Source organism: Chelonia mydas, chromosome 10 (genome assembly GCF_015237465.2).
Source record: "Chelonia mydas isolate rCheMyd1 chromosome 10, rCheMyd1.pri.v2, whole genome shotgun sequence".
Classification (NCBI taxonomy): domain Eukaryota; kingdom Metazoa; phylum Chordata; order Testudines; family Cheloniidae; genus Chelonia; species Chelonia mydas.
Genome location: NC_051250.2, coordinates 81,476,233 through 81,486,970, shown reverse-complemented (window position 1 = coordinate 81,486,970; position 10,738 = coordinate 81,476,233). Strand labels below are relative to the sequence as shown.

The window sequence follows — 10,738 nt, the reverse complement described above, 5'->3', positions numbered from 1 at the left end:
GCGGAGTGGACTGAGGCTGGGTCGCTCGCTCCTGCCAGCACCAGGCCCCCGCTAACTCCCCAGGCCACCCTGGACTGCACATCCCGAAGCGCAGGCCCCGGGGGTTGCCCTGAGCTGTCCTATGGACAGGACAGCTCTGATCCCGAGTGCAGGGGACCAGACTAGATGACCTCTCGAGGTCCCTTCCTGTTCTGTGATTCCTTGCTTGTGTTTTTCAGGATCCGTGGCCAAACCAGATGCCAGATACTAGGGAAATCATTGTCTTCTCTTCGTGCCATGCTCGGGCAGAGCCTGCTGACCAGCAATGCCTGGAGTTAGGGGCTGGACACAGCAGCACACAATAACATGAAGGCTTCTTGTGAGGACCTCAAAGCACTTTACAAAGGGGAGCAAATAACCTCCTTTTACAGAGCAGGGGAACTAAGGCTCAGAGCGGTGATGACTTCCCCAGGGTCACACAGTGAATCAGCTGGAGAACCTGAAATAGACGCTCGTCCCGCTGGCTTCCAGTCCTACATTTCTTCCCACTGGACCACACTGGAGTGCCTAGCCAGTGATGCTTCTCTAGATCAGTGTTTCAGAGGAAGTGCTTCTACAAACAGTAGATTGACTTAATTGGAGGACGAAGGGGGAGTGGATTCTGGCTAGACCCCGGAGAGAGGACTAGTTGGACCTGATTTCTTATTATAAAGGGAGTTGGTCGTGATCCTTATATTTAGCTTGCCTAACACTTTCCCTGGTCAAAGGCCCTTGCCTGTCATTTGAGAAACTCTCATGCTTCATGTGTCTGCAGCAGAGTGCTGAAATTCAACAGGGACCATCCTGGGGCTGGAGAAGTGTCTTTTCTGTGTCCCATGAAATTCCAGTCAGGTTGTGCGGAGAAATTAACTGTTGAAAATCACCATTTCCCTTCTCTCACATGTGCTCCCCTGGAATAATTCGGGCAGCCTGCCCGTGTAATCCCGGAGCACAAACGTTCTCAAGAGCGTCCAGGCCACGCCACCCTCCGAGAAAGCTGCAGTAGCCCCAGGCATTGTACCAGGACTTCCTGGGAGCTACAGAGCCGGGGATGTGTCGGGGGGAGAGCTGTGCTACGCAAGGCTGCAACCAGCCGCCCCTACTTATGGCAAGCCCTTGGCTCCAGCTTCCCATCCCCCCTTGTATGCATGGGACAGAACCATGTATTATATTATCCACCAGAGCCCTGCCTCGGTCAGTGCACAGGATGGATGTGCAAAGGGGCAGAATAAAGGTTGCATGGGCAACAGTCAGTCCAGCATTTCCGAATTTGTGAGTGCTTGGCTTTGCAGGCTAAGTACCATTTTTAACCTACTTTTCTGTGTGTGCAGGACCTAGAAGAGCTGCTGTTGTTAAAACAAAGGATTCTGGCTTTGGCCGCTGGAGGGTACCACATGTTGCCAAAGCCAGCCAAGAATCTGTGCTCTTGTGTTATGGTAGGACTCGGCCGTTGCCCGGTTTCGGTTGTAGCGGGTGGCGTGGTTTTGGCGGAGCCCAGGGGACTGTCCATTGTCCCGCTGGAAGCCACAGGGACCTGGTGGTTGCTGCTGGGAGGGCGCAGGGTGAGGATTACAGCTCAGCATTGTGACGGGTCAGAACGGGAGACGTCCTGTGGTTGGGTGAGCGTTTGGGGGACCAGACGGGGGCCCCGACACAAGAAGGCAGCGATCCTGCTGGAGGGAAGGAAATGGCTGTGATGGAAGCAAGCGCTGACTAAGGCTGAATGACCTGGGGGCAGTGGGAACAGGACATGGTGCCAGCCCGCTGTGATCTGTTGCTTTATCCCATTCTTGGTTTAAATAGTGTAAAAATCAGGCAGTCCCCTCACTGGCTACCTGCCAGTCCTGTGATGGGCTGCACTGAAGGAGACGGGCTGCAAGCAGCTCCCCCTCTCTCAGCAAGCAGAAATCCAACTCCAGAGTTTCTGACCGAGTGTTCCTGAGCCTGGCTGGCAGGAATTCCTGCATCTGCCTCCGTCCAGCACAGCTGCAGCGCCAGGATGTGGCCTAGGAGCTGCTGGCAGGTGTGGTAGCTGACTAGGCTGGTACCAGATGGCGTCCGGGTGTCTCGGGTGGATAGCAGCCAGCCCAGCAGCTCCCATATGCCGCGGTGATACAGCAGATAATAATCCCAAATCCTTTTATCTGGTGAATTTGAAATCCTGCATTGTGAGCAAACTGCCCCCAAGGGACCTTCACCCTCCCAGGGCTTGTGCGCAGAACGGAAGAGGCAGGTTTTAAGTGTGGTCTGAAAAGTGACTGCATGAAAAAATGGCCACCTCTTAGTCTGCAGATCGGCCCCTGTGGGAATTCAGCATCCTGGCTGCTGACTCCTGCGACAGACTTAAGCCGTGTTGTGTCTTTTTTGCCATCCTAGCCCCATAGTTGTCCCAGCAAGGAGCTGGGTTCTAGTTCACCCTACGCAGCACGCACAGAATCGGGCGCTAAATTGCAGCTGGTGACATCTGTGCACCCCTGGTGAAGACTTAAGGGACTGTGGGGTGATACCAAGGGCCTAATGCAACATGCTGAACGCGGGGCTCTTTGGTCGCGATGCAAAAGATGGAAAGAACCCAGCTGAATCCCAGGTGCAGGGGCCATGTTCTGGGTTTGTTGAAAACAAACTCGTCTCTTTACTTGTGAAATGAGCGGAATGGGTACAGACATCATTGAACCAGGGCCCTCGCAAAGGTATTTTCCGTAATGATTTTCTGAGCAGGCTTTTCCCTCTTCTGTCAACATTTTAATCCCATCAATGTCCAGGCAACTTCTGGCAAGGATGGGTCTGGTTTGGCTTCCATGGGGAATCCCCAAGGTACATTTGCAGGTCTCAGGTTGTTTTTTTTTGTTTGTTATGATCTGCATGAGAATCTCAGAAACAAGGGCTCAGAGGAGCAGCCTAACCTTGATCGGACTTCCTTCCTTCCTTCCTTCCCGCTTTGGAAAGAACTAAAGCCCTGAAATGTATCAGTAAGTGCAGCCTTGGCTTCTCTGTCCAACTCCTACCCTTCTCATTCCTTTGTCTCAACTACAAAATTAAGTCGAATTTATAGAAGTCGGTTTTGTAGAAAGCGTTTTTATACAGTCGATTGTGTGTCCCCACACAAATGCTCTAAGTGCATGTAGTCGGCGGAGTGTGTCCACAGTACCGAGGCAACCGTTGACTTCCGGAGCGTTGCACTGTGGGTAGCTAGCCCACAGTTCCCGCAGTCTCTGCCACCCATTTGCATTCTGGGTAGAAATACATTGTCGCGGGTGGTTCTGGGTACGTATCATCAGGCCCCCATTCCCTCCCTCCCTACATGAAAGCAAGGGCAGACAATCGTTTTGCACCTTTTTTCTTGAGTTACCTGTGCAGACGCCATACCACGGCAAGCATGGAGCCCGCTCAGCTCACCGTCACCGTACGTCTCCTGGGTGCTGGCAGACACGGTACTGCATTGCTACATAGCAGCAGTTTATTGCCTTTTGGCTGCAGACAGTGCAGTATGACTGGTAGCCGTCGTCGACGTAGTCCAGGGTGCTCTTTTAACCGACCTCGATGAGGTCGGGGCACCTGGGCAAACATGGGAGTGACTCAGCCAGGTCGTTTCCCTTTTAAGTTTCGTCTCATGGCGATTGAGCCCTACTGGCAGTGCACTGTCTTTTAATCAGCAGCCAGCAGAAGATGATGGCCAGCAGTCATACTGCACCGTCTTCTGCCGAGCACCCAGGAGATGACGATGGCAAGCGGTCGTACTGCACAGTCTGCTGCCAGCAAGGTGTATAAAGATAGATGAAGTGGATCAAAACAAGAAATAGACCAGATTTGTTTTGTATTCATTTTCTCCCTCCCTCCCTCTGTGAAATCAACGGCCTGCTAAATCCAGTTTTGAGCTCTATCCTTGAGGGGGCCATTCAGTTTCTCGCAAAACCCCACCCCTTTTGTTGACTTTAATTCCCTGTAAGCCAACCCTGTAAGCCATGTTGTCAGTCGCCCCTCCCTCCACCAGAGCAACAGCAAACCATCATTTCACGCCCTTTTCCCTGGATTGCCCGAGCAGGAGCAGACGCCATAGCACAGCAAGCATGGAGCCCGTTCAGCTCACCACAGCAATTATGACCACTGTAAACGCCTCGCGCATTATCGTGCAGTTTATGCAGAACCAGCACCTGAAAAACCAGGTGAGGAGGCGACGGCAGCGCGGTTATGAGGACATGAACACACTTTTCTCTAAAACCGCGTTCCCCCTGCAATTTGGAGATCATGGTGTTAATGGGGCAGGCTCATGCCATGGAACGCCGATTCTGGGCTTGGGAAACAAGCACGGACTGGTGGGACCGCACAGTGTTGCAGGTCTGGGATGATTCCCAGTAGCTCCAAAATTTTTGCATGCGTAAGGGCACTTTCATGGAACTTTGACTTGCTTTCCCCTGCCCTGAAGCGCAAGAATACCAAGATGAGAGCAGCCCTCACAGTTCACAAGCGAGTGGCAATAGCCCTGTGGAAGCTCGCAACGCCAGACAGCTACCGGTCAGTCGGGAATCAATTTGGAGTGGGCAAATCTACTGTGGGGGCTGCTGTGATGAAAGCAGCCAACGCAATCACTGAGCTGCTATCAAAGGTAGTGATCCTGGGAAATGTGCAGGTCATAGTGGATGGCTTTGCTGCAATGGGATTCCCTAACTGTGGTGGGGCTATAGATGCAACGCATATCCCTATCTTGGGACCGGACCACCAGGGCAGCCAGTACATAAACCGCAAGGGGTACTTTTCAATGGTGCTGCAAGCGCTGGTGGATCACAAGGGACGTTTCACCAACATCAACGTGGGATGGCCGGGAAAGGTTCATGACGCTCATGTCTTCAGGAACTCTGGTCTGTTTAAACAGCTGCAGGAAGGAATTTACTTCCCAGACCAGAAAATAACTGTTGGGGATGTTGAAATGTCAATAGTTATCCTTGGGGACCCAGCCTACCCCTTAATGCCCTGGCTCATGAAGCCGTACACAGGCACCCTGGACAGTAGTCAGGAGCTGTTCAACTATAGGCTGAACAAGTGCAGAATGGTGGTAGTGTGTACATTTGGACGTTTAAAGGGTCGCTGGCGCAGTTTACTGACTTGCTCAGACCTCAACGAAACCAATATTCCCATTGTTATTGCTGCTTGCTGTGTGCTCCACAGTCTCTGTGAGAGTAAGGGGGAGATGTTTATGGCAGGGTGGGAGGTTGATGCAAATCGCCTGGCCACTGAATATGCGCAGCCAGACACCAGGGCAGTTAGAACAGCACAGCAGGAAGCGGTGTGCATCAGAGAAGCTTTGAAAACCAGTTTCATGACTGACCAGGGTACTGTGTGACACTTCTGTTTGTCTCTCCTTGATGAAAACCTGCCCCCTTGGTTGACTCTAATTCCCTGTAAGCCACCCACCCTCCCGCCTTCGATCACAGCTTGCCTGCAAAGGAAATAAAGTCACTATCGTTTAAAAAACATGTATTCTTTATTAATTATAAAAATAGGGAGATAACTCACAAGGTAGCCCGGGTGGGGTGTGGGAGGAGGTTAGGAGGGAAGGAAAACTTTAAAACTTGTTGAATGCCAGCCTTCTGTTGCTTGGGCTGTCCACTGGGGTGGAGTGGTTGGGTGCCCGGAGCCTCCCACCCTGCGTTCTTGGGCGTCTGGGTGGGGAGACTATAGAACTTGGGGAGAAGGGAAGGCGGTTAAGCAGGGGCTGCAGCGGCAGTCTGTGATCCTGCTGTTGTTCATGAACCTCCACCAGACACCGGAGCATGTCCGTTTGATCCCGCAGTAGCCCCAGCATTGCATCCTGCCTCCTCTGATCTTCCTGCCGCCACCTCTCCTCACGTTCATCGGCCACCGTCCTGTACTCTGCTATCGTGTCCCTCCACACATTCTGCTGAGCTCTGTCAGTGCCAGACGTCTGCATGAGCTCAGAGAACATGTCATCGCTCCTGCGTTTTTTTTTTTTTTTTTCACCGCCTTATCTGAGATAGCCTTTGGGACGGAGGAGGGAGGCTTGAAACATTTGCAGCTGCTGGAGGGAAAAAAGGAAGTAAAGTATTTAAAAAGATACATTTTACAGAACCATGGCTATACTCTTTCACGGTGAACAACACTATTCACACTACATAGCACATGAGATTTTGGTACAAGGTCGCATTTTGCATCTTATATTGAGTGCCTGCGGCTTTGGTGTTAGAGATCACACACGCAGGGCCGGGCAACAGAATTTGGCTTGCAGGTGGCCATGGTAAGCCATAGTCTTTCGGCTTCTGCAACCTTCATAACAGCAGCCCCCTCCTTTCCCATACCAAGCAAAGCCCGTTGAGCTGGTCATTTATTGCTGCAGTTTTCCTGTTAACGTGCAGCAGCAGAAACCAAACTAACCCCCTCCCTGCATCCAATTCTCTGAGATGATCACTTTTCCCCTCCCCCCACCGCGTGGCTGGTATCAGGGAAGATCCCTGCTAGCCAAACGCGAACAGCTCAGTGCCAATGGCCCCCCTCCCACCGTGTGGCTAACTGCGGGGAGGATTTCTTTTCAGCCAGTGGCAAACAGCCCAGTAGGAATGGCTACCTCTGAATGTCCCCTTAATCAAATTCCCCTATTTCAACCAGTTTACCATGAACGATATCACTCTCCTGAGGATAACACAGAGAGATAAAGAACGGATGTTGCTTGAATGCCAGCAAACACCGGGACCATACGCTGCCAGGCTTTGTCATGCAATGATACCAGATTACTTGCTACTAGCATGGCGTGGTAAAGTGTCCTACCATGGAGGACGGAATAAGGCTGCTCTCCCCAGAAACCTTCTGCAAAGGCTTTTAGAGTACCTCCAGGAGAGCTTCATGGAGATATCCCTGGAAGATTTCCACTCCATCCCCAGACACGTTAACAGTACTGGCCACAAATGCATCCCAAGTCCTCAGGGCTATTTAATCATTAAAAAGTGCTTGCTTTTATAACATGTATTATATTTAAAAAGGTACGCTCACCAGAGGTCCCTTCTCCAGCTTCATTGGGTTGGGAGGGTATTTCAGTCAGGGTGATAAGATCCTGGCTGTCGGGGAAACTGGTGTGCTGCGTGCTCTCCCCAAGCTCTTCTTCATCCTCATCTTCCCCATCTGCAAAATCCTCAGCCATGGCGGAGAGTACCCCATCATCAGAGTCCATGGACAGGGGTATGGTACTGGTGGTGACCCCCCCTAGAATTGCATGCAGCTCAGCGTAGAAGCAGCATGATGGGGCTCTGTCCCGGAGTGTCCGTTTGATTCTTTGATTTTCTGGTACACTTGTTTGAGCTCCTTAAGTTTCACGTGGCACTGTGTTGCGTCCCTGATGTAGCCTCTGTCCCTCATGGCCTGTGAGATTTTTTGAAATGTTTTGGCATTTCGTCTTTTGGAAGTAGTCCTGATAGCACGGATTCCTCTCCCCAGACAGCGATCAGATCCAGTACGTCCCGTTCAGTCCATGCTGGAGCTCTTTTTCGATTCTGGGACTGCATGGTTACCTGTGCTGATGAGCTCTCCATGGTCACCTGTGCTGATGAGCTTGCCTGGCCAAACAGGAAATGAGATTCAAAAGTTTCCAGGGCTTTTCCTGTACACCTGGCCAGTGCGTCCGAGTTCAGAGTGCTGTCCAGAGCAGTCACAATGGTGCACTGTGGGATAGCTCCCGGAGGCCAATACCTTCGAATTGCATCCACACTAACCCTAATTCGAAATGGCGATGTCGATTTCAGCACTAATCCCCTCGTTGGGGAGGAGTACAGAAATCGGTTTTAAAAGCCCTTTATGTCGGAAAAAATGGCTTCGTTGTGTGGACGGATGCAGGGTTAATTCGGATTTAATGCTGCTAAATCCGACACAAACTCGTAGTGTAGACCAGGCCTAATAGAAATAGACACGACTGAAGTATGGTGCTTGCTTCATTGTTTTGATGCTCACTCTCCTCTCTCTTTACCTCTCCCTAAAGTATGTCCATCCGATCCCATTCATTTGCAAATCTGGGTCAGAGCTGAATTTTTCTGTCTGGCATGAGCTTTCTTACAGGCTAAAAATCTAGCATGGGATTTTCAAAATCTGTGTCATTTCAGAATGCAGGCCTCAAAAGTCAATGGGATGTGTGCACCTGAATCACGGAAGTGATTCTGAAAGTCCCCACCGTAAGCAGGTCACTGCAAATGGAATCTGTACGTCTAAAGTGCAGGCCGTTAGAGGAGAAGGAAAATTAGTGTTTCAGGAAAAGCCCGGGTTAGATTTCAGACGGGAGATTGATGTGATTGTAATGGCTGTTGCTTAAACCCCACTCAAACAGGTATACAGTGCTGTGGTAGCCGTGTTGGTCCTAGGCCATTCGAGAGACCAGGTGCGTGAGGTGATCTTTTATTGGGCCAACTTCTGCTGGGGAGAGAGATGCTTTCGAGCTACACGGAGCTCACGCTGGCTTAGAGAAGAGCTCTGTGTAGCTCGAAAGCGTCTCTCACCAACAGAAGTTGGTCCAATGAAAGAGATTCCCTCACCCGCCTTGTCCTACCAGAGCACGGCGTCTCTGACTGCCTGGCACTGGAGAGGGTCGTTAAGAAATGTTCTGGCCAGTATTTCTTCTGTAGAAGACCCAGCTGCATTTTGTTTGCAGAGGACTGTGAATGTGCTTTGAGGTCATGCCAGTAGTGTCTGGCTAATCTGCAGTGAGGCTATTTCCCCTTCTTGCACTGAATACCTGCTCGGTCAGAACAGGAACCGAGTCTCAACGATCTGGACCTGGCCCAGCCAGAAGGGAGTGCCGTCGCTCCCTGTCAGCTGGGGTCAGGGCCCTCTTCCAGAGGTCTGGGGGGTTCGACTCGGGGAGCAAAGGGTCCCTGGGGCTTTGCTCCTGCAGAGCTCTTACGCTCCACAGTAATCTCCGTGCAAAGGAGCCCAAGACATGCGTGGTTCATACAGACTTTAAAACCGATGGTGTCTCATTTGTTGGTTCCGCGTGCTGATAGCCTGGGATACCGAATGCAGATACGATGGCTGCTCAGAAGCAGATGTTTTTTCAGTTTCTCCTTGCATGTTCGCAGGGAGCCGGTCGGGGAAGTCACCCTTAAATGTGGATTGTGCTTCCATCCGTAGACGAGGTTTCCAGCCATCAGAGGAGTGAGGTTTTAGAACAGCCTCCCAGGAGGAGGAGTGAGGGGGCAAACAACCGAACTTGTTTCAGAATGGAGCACGGTGCATGTAAGAATGAGATTCTCTGACAGGGCTGCCAGCCAGGGATAGCAGGGGACTAGACGTGGTGACCCCAGAGATCCCTTCCAAATCTAGTTCATCGAGGTGAACGCTTACGTTTCACGTTTGTCACGCCCTGGCCCACATAAAGCACGTTCCATTCAAGAGCCTCGCCTCCAGCTCTCCCAGGACACGGTGACCTCTCAGGTGGGAGGCCAGGCTGAGGATGGTGAATTATCTCTATTAACGGCTCTGTGATGGGCGCCCACCCCACATGAGGCTGGAGGGGTTGGAGTGGCTCGGCAGGGCCAATAACCTGCCCAGGTGGCACCTGAAGAAAGAGACAGGAGCAGGACACTAATTGGAAACAGGCACAGCTGGGCAGAACAGGAGGGGCCTGTAGAAAGCCCAGGAGTTGTGAGCAGCAAGGGGGGCTCCCTGGGAGGAGGGAGCTGGGGCTGGCCAGCCCAGAAAGGGGGGAAGCTTGATAAGTAGGAAGAAGCCCAGGGAAACAGCAGCGAGGAATAGGACCGTACAGACCTTGGCTGCTTGTTATAGGGTCCCTGGATTGGAACTGAGTGTAGAAGGCAGGCCCGGGCTCCCCTACCAGCCATTGGGAAGTGGCGCAGGAGATGCCGGCCAGACTGTGGGTCTGGAAGACTTTGATTTCCCCAGAAGGGGAGGACCTTAGTGAGCTGGCTGGAGGGCCAAGCCACGAACAGGAAGCTGCAGCTCCGGGAGTGAGAAGGGCCACAGGGTGGCAGAGACGGCGGGTAGAGAGACTGCCAGAGGAGGGAAGCCGAGCCGCCAGGAGGAGGCACCGCATGCTGGGAGTGGACCTGCGACAGACCCCTTGCTCTGGTGGCCCCTCCATCAGAAAGCCAGCGTATTAGTCCGTTTCGATGTAATCTCTTGCCTGCGGTTTTGTGTTGGCAATGTTCCTTTGCAAACCCTGGTAGTGAGGGTGCTTCACAGCAGCAGGTATACAGTGTAAGTTCAGAAGTAAGTTCACTGTTCATTTTATCCTATGAGTCCTTTGAGTGGGCAGCTGGGGGTGGGAGTTTTGCAGTGGGTTGGGGGTTTAAATGACTGTAAAAAGGACTTAGTATAACACTGGTGCAAAGGGGCCTTGCAAATTATTAACCTCTCTTTTCCTGGTGCTAGCAGCCAAGCGGTGTACAGGCTGAAATACCCCGCTATGCCAGGTGCTCAGTTTGTTGCTCAAAGTTCACATCTGATCTTGTTGTTTCAGGCTGTCTTGGTCACTGACATTTCTGTTGTCTTCTAAGTTTTTCTGGAGTGAACACCTTGCCAAACGTAGCCAGCTTTTTGGTGAGTAAAGTTAATTATAAACCAGGAAGGGGAGAGATTAGCCAAAGCATTTGTGATGGGTCTTAAGACCATGAAACCTGTTGGGTTTGTGGTGGAAATAGATCAGAGGCCATCTCTCTGTTGGCCACCGGCCTGTCACCTGGATGCTGGTTTTAGACACCTCAGATTGAAA

The 10,738-nt window shown here is 51.8% G+C and overlaps 1 long non-coding RNA gene across 1 annotated transcript; it reads left to right on the top strand.

Moving 5' to 3' along the window:
- The first annotated feature begins 224 nt into the window (after nucleotides 1-224).
- On the top strand, nucleotides 225-4,249 carry LOC122461946. Its single transcript, XR_006284225.1, has 3 exons — nucleotides 225-870; nucleotides 1,350-2,987; nucleotides 4,061-4,249. It is a non-coding gene; the product is annotated as an uncharacterized LOC122461946 (long non-coding RNA).
- The last annotated feature ends 6,489 nt before the right edge of the window (nucleotides 4,250-10,738 follow it).